At 37.7% G+C, this 13,184-nt stretch overlaps 1 non-coding gene across 1 annotated transcript; it reads left to right on the top strand.

Moving 5' to 3' along the window:
* The first annotated feature begins 3,184 nt into the window (after nucleotides 1-3,184).
* Nucleotides 3,185-3,349, top strand: LOC123390087. The gene has a single exon (XR_006604729.1). It is a non-coding gene; the product is annotated as a U1 spliceosomal RNA (small nuclear RNA).
* Nucleotides 3,350-13,184: the final 9,835 nt, after the last annotated feature.

The following is a 13,184-nucleotide window of genomic DNA, read 5'->3' as shown; positions in this document are numbered from 1 at the left end:
ACGGAAAGAGCATAAGCAGGGGGAGTGGCAGGCAGAGGGAGAGGCAGGCTCCCCACTGAGCAAGGAGACTGATGTGGGTGGGATTCAATCCCAGGACCCCTGGATCATGACCTGAGCTAAAGGCAGATGCTTAACCAACTGAGCCACCCAGATGCCCCTACATCTCAGACTCCTTAACTGACATAGCTTCCCAAGCATTGAATCCTTGAGATCTTTCTTAATGTGTCTCAAATGAACTAAATGAAAATAAATGCTTGTGAAACTCAGATATGGGAGGGACATCTAGGAAATCCTGGGAAGACATGTCTGGGAAAAGGCAGAAAAGCCTGGATAGTAAATAAAGTGGTTTTCTGGATGGGAATAGCTGCCTCATTTTTTCCTTCCTTCTCATATAGATCATCTCCTCTACCCCTTTCCTTTCCAGTAAAAGCTTCAAGTTTTAAATAACATAGTGGATGTGAAATAATAATTATACAACGATCCAAGTAATATTAGCATGTATCATATAGGTACTATGATAAACACTTTTTATTCATTATGTTATTTACTTCTCATAATAATCCTACAAACTGAGTATAATTACCCACATGGTATATATGAGAAAATTAGGCTCAAAGAGGTTGTGTATTTTTTCCAAGTTCACATAGTAACCAAATGGCTAAAGGCTGTTTGATTTCATAGAAACACTGGGCTACACAACTTGAATCACTTGATACAACCATGCACTAGTACCCAAGGTTCTGACAACTGTTTAAAGAATTCTGTGATTGTGTCCCCAGGGATTGCTGAATCTAAAATTTCAGAGATAAAGATAAAATTATAAAAAGATACACATATTTTAAATGCCAATTTCTTTAATGTTGAAATAGAATAGAAATTAAAGATTTTCCTTTTGTCACTTACACCCGGATAGTTAAGTGACATAAAATCAGAGAAAGGGAAGAATTTGGTATCCGAACACAAGTCCCGCCCTTATTTGTTTATCTGGTACTCTGCACACTAAATCACCTGTCCGAAGAAGCTCCCATTTGAATATGTTGCTTTCTAAAGCCTTTCAGCTTACTTTAGAAATCCCCATGTGTGCTGTCAGCTGACATCAACTCTGGTCTGGTATAAGAATACTGTCTCTTCAGTGTCTAAAATCCATTTCTACAGTTAGTTAGACCGCAAGCAAAACTGGAATCTAGACTGCTCCTTCAACTCAAAGCAAAACAGAGAACAGGTTCTGTGTCTCCAGCTTTGGCTGGGCATGAAGTTAGGAAAGGTCGGCCATGTACTCATGAGACTCTCGCTGCTGCTTCTGAGTGAGGTGTGAAGGTACAGTCTGGCGAGTTTCTCTCACAGCACTATGGCAGGTGTCCTTTCTGAGGAGGGGGAGGAGCCCTTTCAGATCTCTTCTCCTGTCATCCCACACTCACCACGTCCTTGTATTTGCCTCTCATTATTCCAACTCACCAACAGAAAATATCCCTTCCTATGTTCAGGGAGTGTATAACAGCAAGCGAGGGACTTGAATCATTTATAGGAGTTGAAGAGGATATTGGTGACTCATAGAACAGGAGACTCGAAGGTAGAAGGAACGAGCTGAGGTCTGCATGAGTGAGGTGGAAGGAGAAGCAGTGTATAGTTAACATTTGTCAAGACATGAAGGGAAGGGACAGGATGATAGCTTTGCTCATCCGTCCTGGTGTACAGGCACTTGGGAACACAGTTGGAAGTTGTAAGAAGTTATTTTGGAGGAAGATAGGACAAGAGCTGTAAAGGACAGCAAATGGTGTAATAGAAATTTAGTAAGTGTGACAACAATGACATTAGTTAAGAGAAACTAAAAAATAGTTGACAACTTTTAAATTTGACATGAGAAATGAAATAGGCTCTTTGACATCCTTCAGTTATAGGTAGATACCTGGATGGATCCTATATAATCTGAAGGTATTTCATCTAAATGAGGATTTAAACCATTTTAAAGTGATTTTAACTTTAAGTAACATTGACCGGAAGAGAATCTAGTGGCGAGCTGCATGAATCAAACCCGCTGAATTCCTTTGTACTTTGGCACATTTCACCTGCTCCTCCATTGGTCTGTCAAACAACAAATGACAGATTGGGTGTGTGTGAGCATTTCATACCCTTATTCCATTTTCTTACTTCCTTTATACTTTTGGTACCCCTCTCAGATGAAAAACAATCACATAAACTAGAAAGGACTCTATAGAAAGAGAGTCAATTATCATATGGTTTCACTTACTTATGGAGCATAAGGAATAACATGGAGGACATTAGGAGAAGGAAAGGAAAGTGAATTTGGGGAAATTGGAGGGGGAGATGAACCATGAGAGACTGTGGACTCTAAAAACAAACGGAGGGTTTTGGAGGGGAGGGAGGTGGAGTTTGGGTGAGCCTGGTGGTGGGTATTGAGGGCATGTATTGCATGGAGCACTGGGTGTGGTGCATAAACAATGAATCTTGGAACACTGAAAAAAAAAAAAGGCTCTGTAGGAAGTGAATAGCTCTTCTGGTTGAGGGATATGCTTTTTGGAATAAGGAAGCCCAGGGAAACAGTCGAAGTGTCTGTTGACAGATAAAAGGATAAAGATGATATGGTAGATACATAACGGAACATTATTCAGCCATAACAACCATTTGCGACAATGTGAATGAAGCTGGAGGATGTTATAATAAATGAAATAGGTCAGAAGCAGGAAAGACATATACTGTATGATCTCATATGTAGAACCTAAAAAGTTGAACTCACAGGAACAAAGAATGGAATGGTAATTGCCAAGGGCCAGCGGTAGGAAATGGGGAGATGTTGGTCAAAGGGTACAAACTTTAGTTATGAGATAAACAAGTTTTGAGGATCTACTTATTGTGTAGCATGGTAAGTATCGTTAACAATACTGTATTGTATACTTGCACTAATTCAAGTTCAAGATGCTATTCAGCTTTAGGGTTCTTACTATGCTAAAAAAGAGATAACTACAGGAGGTGATGGATATGTTAACTTGATCATGGTCATCATTTCCCAATGTGTTTGCATATCAAGTCATCACATCTCAAATAGATAAAATTTTTATTTGTCAATTATACCTCAGTAAAACTAAAAAGAAAAAAAAAAGGGGGACCTGGATTTGAATTCTGGTTCTATTTCTTACCTCCTTGTGTGACATTCGACAAGTTAAAATTCCTGAGCCTGGCAGGGGAGATACCATGATCACGAAGGTGGTTTTCCCAGGGCGAGGCTTATCCATTGCACTCCGGATGTGCTGACCCCTGCGATTTCCCCAAATGTGGGAAACTCGACTGCATAATTTGTGGTAGTGGGGGACTGCGTTCGCACTTTCCCCTGTTTAAAAAAAAAAAAAAATTCCTGAGCCTCACATTTCTCAGCGACACAATGAAGGTTTATAAAACCTGACTCACAGGACTGTTGGATGGATTAAATAAGACAGTAAGTGAAAAAAAAAAAAAAAAAGAAAGAAAGAAAGAAAAGAAGACAATAAATGTAGAGCTCCTTGAGTAATGGCTGGAGCGCAATGCTGTGGTGTACACGCATTTAATAAATGTGATTTCAAAAAAATTGGTAGAACACTATTGCTTTAGTGTTACGATCTTCCCCAGGAGCCAAGGAATAGACCCCTAAGGATGGTCAAAGCAGAGGCGTGAATGCAAAAGCAGGCCCGGCTGAATCAGCAAGGGCGCTGATGGGAACTGAATTGGGAGATGGTGGAGCAGTTTAATCCTGATACAGCCACGTAATGCCTATGTGGCTTTTGAACGGATACTTTAAATCTCTTTTCCAGCATGAGTTGGAATAGACTGGTGTAATTTTGTGCTTCCAGATTATTTCATCCTTGAAGTAAATAAACAGGATAGAAATGATTCTATATTTCGGTGTTTGAACAGAACATTCTGTTCTTAATGCTACTTCGCTGCTGATGCTTCCCAGGCTGACTCGTGTTCGGATGTCAACCCCTTGGTTTGAAACCCGCTAGCTAGATGTCTTGCAGAAGTTCCATTCACATAAATCACCGCGTGCCAGAGGCCCTGTCAGCTGCTATTTCCCAGTGTAGTCCAATATCTTCCTACCTTTGTATTAGATGTGGATATGCTTTGAAACCTTTGAAACAAAAAAGAAGATTTCTTTTTTTCCCTGGCCAGGGGTTGGTCAGTGAGAGAAAAATCTCACGGAAAAGATGGGTAATTCTGCAATTTCTCTCCTTTGTTTCATCACCCAGTCCTTGCCAACCCTGGAAATAGGATAACATTCAGAAGAAGGATATTTAGAGAGGACACAAAGAAAAAACTTCGAGGTTAATATGAGGGAGAGTACAGTGCAGAACATGCCCTGGCTGATCAAGCTACAAAGTGAACTGGCTGTGAAATGAGAGATGGTTTCCACATACGATTTCTCCCTGATAGCACCGTTATAGAAAACAGTGCGTGAAATGTGGGTTGGGACGACCAGTGGAAATCCAATTCAGCCCTGCCCGTCGGGGGCGTTCACCTAAGCAGTCCTATAACCAGCGCTTATCTGAATCTTGGTGGCCTCACCCCGACTCTGTTTCTTCCAATTTATCATTCTCTGTGTTTCCTGTCTTTCTCATAAGCCTAGATTATTTATTTCCTGTCCCTAGGGAATTTGGAAAGAGACTTTTATTTTGTTGAGGGAACAATGGACTTTTCATCTGTGTTCTTCCTTTGACTTTGGGTGAGAGAAAATGAGTGGGTGTTAAGAATGGGAGCCCAAGGAAAAGGAGATTAACTGAAAACACAAAACAAAACAACAGGGTGGAATGAAGTTTTTTGTTCTGTTTTGGGAGAACAGTAGAAAGGCAGGTGAAATGGGTGGGAGCAGGGGTGTGGGCTTAGGGATGATGAGAGTTCAGCGTGAACACTTACTTACTTGCCTTGCACTTCCTCCAGATTTCGAGGTGTTTGAGGTTGGCCTCTGGATCTTAGTCATCTTAAAATACAGAGCAGTGGCTGCCCACTGCTCGAAGGAAGCCAATACTCCTATCGCATGGGTCCCCAGTTCTGTCTGGTGATATAAAACAGTTGACGAGAGTACGGGCTTTGGAGTTGATGGGGCAGGATGCGAATTCTGCTCCAGCACGTAAGGATCTCTGCCATTTCCCTAATTCTCATTTTCTTTATCTTAAAAAAAAAAATGGAGGGGATCATGGAAAGTAGTTCATACAGCTGTAATGGGGATTAAATGAAATAATGCGTGTGAACATCTAGCTGGTATAGTGCTGGCATGAAATATACCATGAAAGTAACCATTATTATTATTATTTCAAACTAGCTATGTGACTCTGAGTAAGTCATTTCCTTGCTGTAGCATGTGAGGGATGATAGCTGTCCATAAACTGTCGTGAAGATTTAATGAGATAATGCTTGTAAAATACTCAGTGTCTGTGATATAGTAGTTGGTCATTAAATGTTTGTTCTCTTTCCTCTCCTCCTGGTTGTCTTTTCCATTGTTTTCCTTCACTATTTCCCTGCGTGTAACCAATACTCTAGCCAAATGAAGCAACTTGTTCCTGAGAGGTCCCTCAATGTTTGCCATCATACCTTTGCTCATTTTATTGTTTACTTTCTCTCTCTCTCTTATTTTATTTATTTATTTATTTATTTTCTTTTCTGTCTCTGTCTTTGACAAAATTGGGCATCTTTTGAAGCTAATCTCAAAAACCACTGACTTGATGAGATGTATTACTTAAATTAGCTTCCACACGGGCTCTTTTTCTTTCCTTAAACACTCCCTTATTTCTTTATTACTACGTATCTTCTTTATTTCTTTTTTACTACAGGCAACTTTTATCTCTTTATTACTACACATCTTCCTTTTTTTTTTCAAAAAAAAGATTTTATTTTTATTTATTTGACAGAGAGATCACAAGTAGGCAGAGAGGCGGGGGAAGCAGGCTCCATGCCAAGGAGAGAGCCCTATGCGGGGCTCGATCCCAGGACCCCGAGATCATGACCTGAGCCAAAGGCAGAAGATTAACCCACTGAGCCACCCAGGTGCCCTATGCATCTTCCTTTCTGAGTTAAAGGCATTCCTGTTCTCCATCTTGCTACTTACCCTCTCCCCAGCTGTTGAGGGTACAATCACTGGTCTCCAGACCCATTCATCTACCAGACTATACCTGGTTATCTAGGAAACTATCATTTCTAGAAAACTAAAATCTTTCCAAAAGAAGAAAGAATTCTCTTGCTGAATTCACTCATTGAGTTGAATATCTCTTGTATGTTCTCACAGTAACCTTATGACATCCTTTCATAAATCTTATCCGATTTGATTACAGAATACTGAAATTATCTATTTACATGATTGTGTTCTACACTGAATTTTAAGCTTCTTAAGGGAAGTCAGGGTTTGTGTCTTGTTCATCTTTGTAATACTAGTCCTGTACTTGTCATCTTACCTGCAAACCTAGTACAGTGCTTGAAAACCACAAGAGCTCAATCAAGTTGCCCTTAACAATTCACTCTGACATTCTCATAACACATACTTGGAATATCCCTGCTCTTTAAAATATAAATTTAATTCTTGTGAAGACAAGAAATCAATATAATTTGAAACATTAAATAATTATACAATATGCTAAAAAAAAGGGCAAATGTTATTTCACTCCTTTTTTTTTTAAACCTTTGTGTTATGTAACAACACAACAATTGAATTAGCTGATTATCATCTTTATGAAATAGCAGTATTCTTGAAGGGTTTCCAGATAATAACATTATAAAATTAAATTACAGCATAAATACATGAAAAAGTACATTCTTTCTTCAAGAGAAGTCCCTTGAAAAGCAAGAGTTCCTATGGAAGAATAAAATAAACAATGTACCCTTGTTGTCTGTGAAATGTAAGCTCTGCCCTTATGTGCTTTTCCTTCAGAACTTTTACACATTGATGTGTTGGAGTAGGCTGGTACTTGCAACATGAAATCAGAAAAAGAAACTTGACTCCATGTTACAGCACCAGAATCTTGCCAATTATCAGTATAAGAAGTTCGATGGAAGGAAATCAAGAATATGTGAAAGATTGCAAAGGGCAGAATTGATTAGTTAATTAATTAAATACCCGTTTCCCTAAATTAGAAGTGGGTAACATTTATTGAATCTATGTCATTTCTTTCCTTTCTCCATTATCCTTTTTTCTGGTTCACCAAAACAAGTCTCTCATCTATGCCAAATACCTTAAAACAAAGCACAATTTTTAGCTTGAAAAAGAAAAAGATAACTGACCTATCTATAGTTAATATACAGAAAGTTAATTTGGAAAAGAGGGAGAGTTAAGCTATCCAAAAGCTTCTCCTCTACCTCAATAATGCAAATGTTTTGTATTCACTGATCGTTTTACTGGATAGCTGAAAGGAAGGCACTTTTGGAAAAGAAGGCACTTTTGTATCGTTTTCCCTTTTCCCAGAAGCTGTGCTGTATTTATTGGAATGAATTTCAGCACTTTCTTCCCATTTTCAGATGATTATGACATATGAACTTTCTCACAAGGTCAGCAAGCCAGGACTGGAGGATTTGTGGGGATTTGTGTTTTAAGGCCAAAGATTCTTGGGGACAAGAAGAAACTGAATTACAGATATTGGCTGTTCTCTAGGCTGTTTATTTTCCAGAAAAGCAGTTTTTAAAATATTTAATATTTTTTGTGCCAGAAAAAAATGGACAATGGTGCAAAAGTAAAAATGTTCCTGGAATAACTGAAGGCTTTCAACCCTAGCCAGTCTGGCAACTTTAACTTGGATTTCTCAGGCCCCACATTTGGTCTTCATATTGTGCTTTATACCTGGACTGACTGCTTCCAAGGCTGGACAGAGTTCATCTGGCTGCATTTTTTTCTGCGGAGGCTCAAAGATTAAGTAAAAGAGCGGACTTGTTCTTCCCAGCATGTTTCTCTGTTGCCTCAAACAAAGCAACAACATAGGCTGTCATGAGTAGATTTCGCAAGTCTTACTTGTAGGAATGATTTCCATATGGCATTAAGATTAATTACCCAAACACAGGACAGTTGAAGGACCCTAAGGCATTTTAAGTATCCTGAAAGAAGAGATCAAGCGGAAAAGATATGGAGACATTGCAGTGATTCTCTAAATAAATGTATGTAGGTCACGACACGTAGTAAACTAAGCTTTAAATTATGTTTCTTCTAAAAAAAGATTTTAATAATTTATTTGTCTGAGAGAGAAAGAGAGAGAAGGAGGAGAGGCACAAGTAGGAGGAGGGAGAAGCAGGCTTCCTGCTGAGCAAGGAGCCCAGTGCGGGACTCCATCCCAGGACCCTGGGATCTTGACCTGAGCCAAAGGCAGACGCTTAACCAAATGAGGCACCCAGGCATCCCTTAAATTATGTTCTGTGGAAAATTTTTTTCTTTATCATGTTATAGGTCATTTCAATATTATATCTCATGACACAAAGGAAGCTTTAGTCAAAGTACTGATATTATAAATAGGCTGCATTTTCTGATTATGATCTAATAAAATTAGAATTTAAGGTCAAAATGTTAGCTAAAAAAAAAAAGCAAAATATTTAGAAATCAAAAATACATTATCAAATAATCCTTAGGGGGAAAAAGGAAATAAAGGATTAGAGGACATAAAGCAATGCTTAGATCTGAATAATAAGGAGAGCACTACATATCAAAATTTGTGAGAGCTGATCAAAGTAGTACGAGAGGAAAATAATTAATAATTAACACATTATTTATACATTAATCAGAAATAAAGGGAATTTGAAAACAAGTGAACTAAGCCTGCAACCCAAGCTGGAAAAAGAACGAGAGAAACAACAACAAAAAAGAAGGAACAAAGTAATAAAGGTACAATAAAAAATTGGTGAAACACACATCAAAATGTAATGTAGTAGATATGTATACAAACTTACTGTTTGAAAGATAAATAAATAAAAGAAATATCTCTGAAAAAGCAAAAGTATTTTTAAAAATTAATTAGTTAATTAATTAATTTGTTTATTTTCAGCATAACTGTATTCATTGTTTTTGCACCACACCCAGTGCTCCATGCAATCTGTGCCCTCTCTAATACCCACCACCTGGTACCCCAACCTCCCACCCCTCGCTGCTTCAAACCCCTCAGATTGTTTTTCAGAGTCCATAGTCTCTCATGGTTCACCTCCCCTTCCAATTTCCCCCAACTCCCTTCTCCTCTCTAACTCCCCATGTCCTCCATGCTATTTGTTATGCTCCACAAATAAGTGAAACCATATGATAATTGACTCTCTCTGCTTGACTTATTTCACTCAGCATAATCTCTTCCAGTCCCGTCCATGTTGCTACAAAAGTTGGGTATTCGTCCTTTCGATGGAGGCATAATACTCCATAGTGTATATGGATCACATCTTCCTTATCCATTTGTCCATTGAAGGGCATCTTGGTTCTTTCCACAGTTTAGTGACCGTGGCCATTGCTGCTATATACATTGGGGTAGAGATGGCCCTTCTTTTAACTACATTTGTATCTTTGGGGTAAATACCCAATAGTGCAATTGCAGGGTCATAGGGAAGCTCTATTTTTAATTTCTTGAGGAATCTCCACACTGTTCTCCAAAGTGGCTGCACCAACTTGCATTCCCACCAACAGCGTAAGAGGGTTCCCCTTTCTCCACACCCCCTCCAACACATGTTGTTTCCTGTCTTGCTAATTTTGGCCATTCTAACTGGTGCAGGATGGTATCTCAATATGGTTTTATTTTGAATCTCCCTGATGGCTAGTGATGATGAACATTTTTTCATGTGTCTGATAGCCATTTGTATGTCTTCATTGGAGAAGTGTCTGTTCATATCTTCTGCCCATTTTTTGACGTGATTATCTGTTTTGTGTGTGTTGAGTTTGAGGAGTTCTTTATAGATTCTAGATATCAACCTTTTGTCCGTACTGTCATTTGCAAATATCTTCTCCCATTCTGTGGGTTGCCTCTTTGTTTTGTTGACTATTTCCTTTGCTGTGCAGAAGCTTTTGATTTTGATGAAGTCCCAAAAGTTTATTTTCGCTTTTGTTTTCTTTGCCTTTGGAGACATATCTTGAAAGAAGTTGCTGTGGTTGATATCGAAGAGATTACTGCCTACATTCTCCTCTAGGATTCTGATGGATTCCTGTCTCACGTTGAGGTCTTTTATCCATTTTGAGTTTATCTTTGTGTACGGTGTAAGAATGGTCGAATTTCATTCTCCTACATATAGCTATCCAGTTTTCCCAGCACCATTTATTGAAGAGACTGTCGTTTTTCCACTGTATATTTTTTTCCTGTTTTGTTGAAGATTATTTGACCACAGATTTGAGGGTCCATATCTGGGCTCTCTACTCTGTTCCCCAGGGGTACCTGGGTGGCTCAGTCCATTAAGTGTCTGCCTTCAGCTCAGGTCATGATTTCAGCATCCTGGGATCCAGCCTCACATGGGGCTCCCTGCTCATCAGGGAGCCTGTTTCTCTCTCTCCTGCTCCCCCTGCTTATTCTCTCTGTTAAATAAATAAATAAATCATCTTTTTAAAAAAAAGTAGTAAACCCAAAACTGGCAAAAGAAGAAATAGAAAATTTGAACAGATCATTAAACATCAAAGAAATAAAAATGGCAACAAAATACCTCTCCTCCAAAATACCCCCTGTGCAGATGGCTTTCTAGTTCAGAAGTACAAATCCCTTGAAAAGTAGTTTCTATCTTATTTAAGTTGTTAAAATGTTAAAGATATGTAGCTCATTTTATAAGATGAGTGAACTCTTTGTTGTAAAACTGGATAAAAACTACAGAAGAAAACATTATCAGGCCTATTTTTATGAATGTGGATACTAGAATTCTAAATAATATAGTAGTTAACATAGTCTGAAAAATATTACAAAGTCTACATACTGATCAAGTAGATTTGTACTTACAAATGTAAGTACAAGCAAGCATTTTTAACATTAGAAAATCTATCAGTGTTATTCCTCATAATAATAGATCAAAAGACAAAAACTGTATCATTGTCTCAGTAGATGGAGAAAAAGCAGCTGGTGATGTATATCTTTTAATTTTATATGTATTTTATGCATTAGTTTTGTATTTATATATTTAGAAATACAAATATAATATAAATTTTACATCTAAATATATATACATATATCCAAATTAGAGATAGATAGGAAATTCCTTAAATTGGTAAAAGTCATATGCCAAAAACTCACAGCAAACTTTCTTCTTAATGGAGAAAGTTAAAATACATTTCCTTGGGGTGCCTGGGTGGCTCAGTGGGTTAGGGCCTCTGCCTTCGGCTCAGGTCATGATCCCAGGATCCTGGGATTGAGCCCCGCAATGGGCTCTCTGCTCAGCGGGGAGCCCGCTTCTACTTCCATATCTGCCTCTCTCTCTGTCTGCCTCTCTACCTACTTATGATCTCTGTCTGTCAAATAAATGAATAAAATCCTAAAGAAAATACATTTCCTTTAAAACTAAGGATAAGAAAAACACGTTTACTGTTATCACTATTATTTATCATAGGACTGGAAGGCCTGACCAGGGTTATACAGAGAGAAAAGAAGTAAAACAAAGACTGAAAGGGAAGAGAAAGATAAAGAACCTTGTTTTGAGACAATATTCAATATTCAATATTCTCAAAACCTTGTTTTGAGGCAACCTTGTTTGAGACAATATTATCTAAATAATCATCCATCCAACAGAATGTTAGAATCAGTGAGAGTTTAGCAAACTTGCCTATAAAAGATCAATTGAGAAAGTATCATTTCTTTACATCAGCAATAACTGAAAAAAATAATGAAATAGGATACATTTCACAATACCAACAAGAACTATTGCATATCTTTGAGTTAACTAAGAACACATAGACTCTCTGTGAAGAAAACTCTACGACTCCATCAAGAGTGATTGGAAGATAATCTAAATGGATGGGTGTAACTTCCATGCCCGTGGATAGGAGGATTTCCCACCATAAACATATCAATTTTCCTGAACTTAACCTATAAGCTCAATGCAATCCCAATACAAATTCCAGTTGTAACTTTTGAGATGTCATAAAGATAATCTTTCAAAAATTTTACTTTTCATTTTTCACATTTAGATCTTTTTAAAAATATAATTTAATTTAATTTTTTTAGTGATTCATAATTCTTTGTTTATGCACCACACCCAGTGCTCCATGCAATAAGTGCCCTCCTTAATACACACACCACCAGGCTCACCCAAACCGCCACCCCCCTCCCCTCCAAAACTCTCAGTTTGTTTCTCAGAGTCCACAGTCTCTCATGGTTTGTCTCCCCCTTCAATTTCCCCCAACTCACTTCTCCCCTCCAACTCCCAGTGTCCTCTGTGTTATTACTTATGCTTCACAAATAAGTGAAACAATAGGATAATTGACTCTCTCTGCTTGACTTATTTCACTCAGCATAATCTCCTCCAGTCCCATCCATGTTGATACAAAAGTTGGGTATTCATCCTTTCTGATGGAGGCATATTTAGATCTTTAATCCATCAGAAATATTTTTGTTCTGGTTCCTTTTATGTAGTAGGTCATCTTTTCCTCATTGATTTGCAATGTTCTTACGCTCCCATTAAAGAGGAACTGTTTCTAGTTTCTGTATTCTGTTCGATAGTTGTTTTTCCTATGCTATAGCAAATCTAATTTCCCAAGACAACTAGTATTTTGCTATCTGGAAGACTAAGTTTTTCCCTTTTCTTAAAATTATTTTGGCTATGCTTGGCTTTTGGCTTCTGTGTTTTTTTGATTAGCTTGCCAAATTTTATTTAAAATCTTCTTGGGTTTTTTCTTGGAATTACATTTATATTCATTGAGGAATTTGGGAAGAAATGACATCTTTAGAAAATTGAATCTCTCCACCCATGACCATGACATGTTTTAAAATCTCTTTAGTTGCTTTATATTTATCATCAACATTTTATATTTTTTATGCAAATATCTTGCTTATCTTTTGATTTATTTTGACTTTCAGTGTTTTTGTGGGTGGCATTTAAAAATTACATTTATATATAATCTCTACTGGTGTATTTAGGAACACTGAGGATTTTAAAAAACCTGTAGTTTATAACATGGTAATCATATAGAACTCCCATGTTGATTGAAAAAAAATTTTCTATAGATTCCTTTAATTTTCTGTGTAGGAAAATATATAAACAACAAATATTGATAATGCTGTTTT

This window comes from Mustela putorius, unplaced genomic scaffold, assembly GCF_011764305.1.
Source record: "Mustela putorius furo isolate JIRA1106 unplaced genomic scaffold, ASM1176430v1.1 tig00537227_pilon_pilon_pilon, whole genome shotgun sequence".
In the NCBI taxonomy this organism is placed as follows: domain Eukaryota; kingdom Metazoa; phylum Chordata; class Mammalia; order Carnivora; family Mustelidae; genus Mustela; species Mustela putorius.
This window is presented reverse-complemented; position numbering and strand designations above follow the sequence as displayed.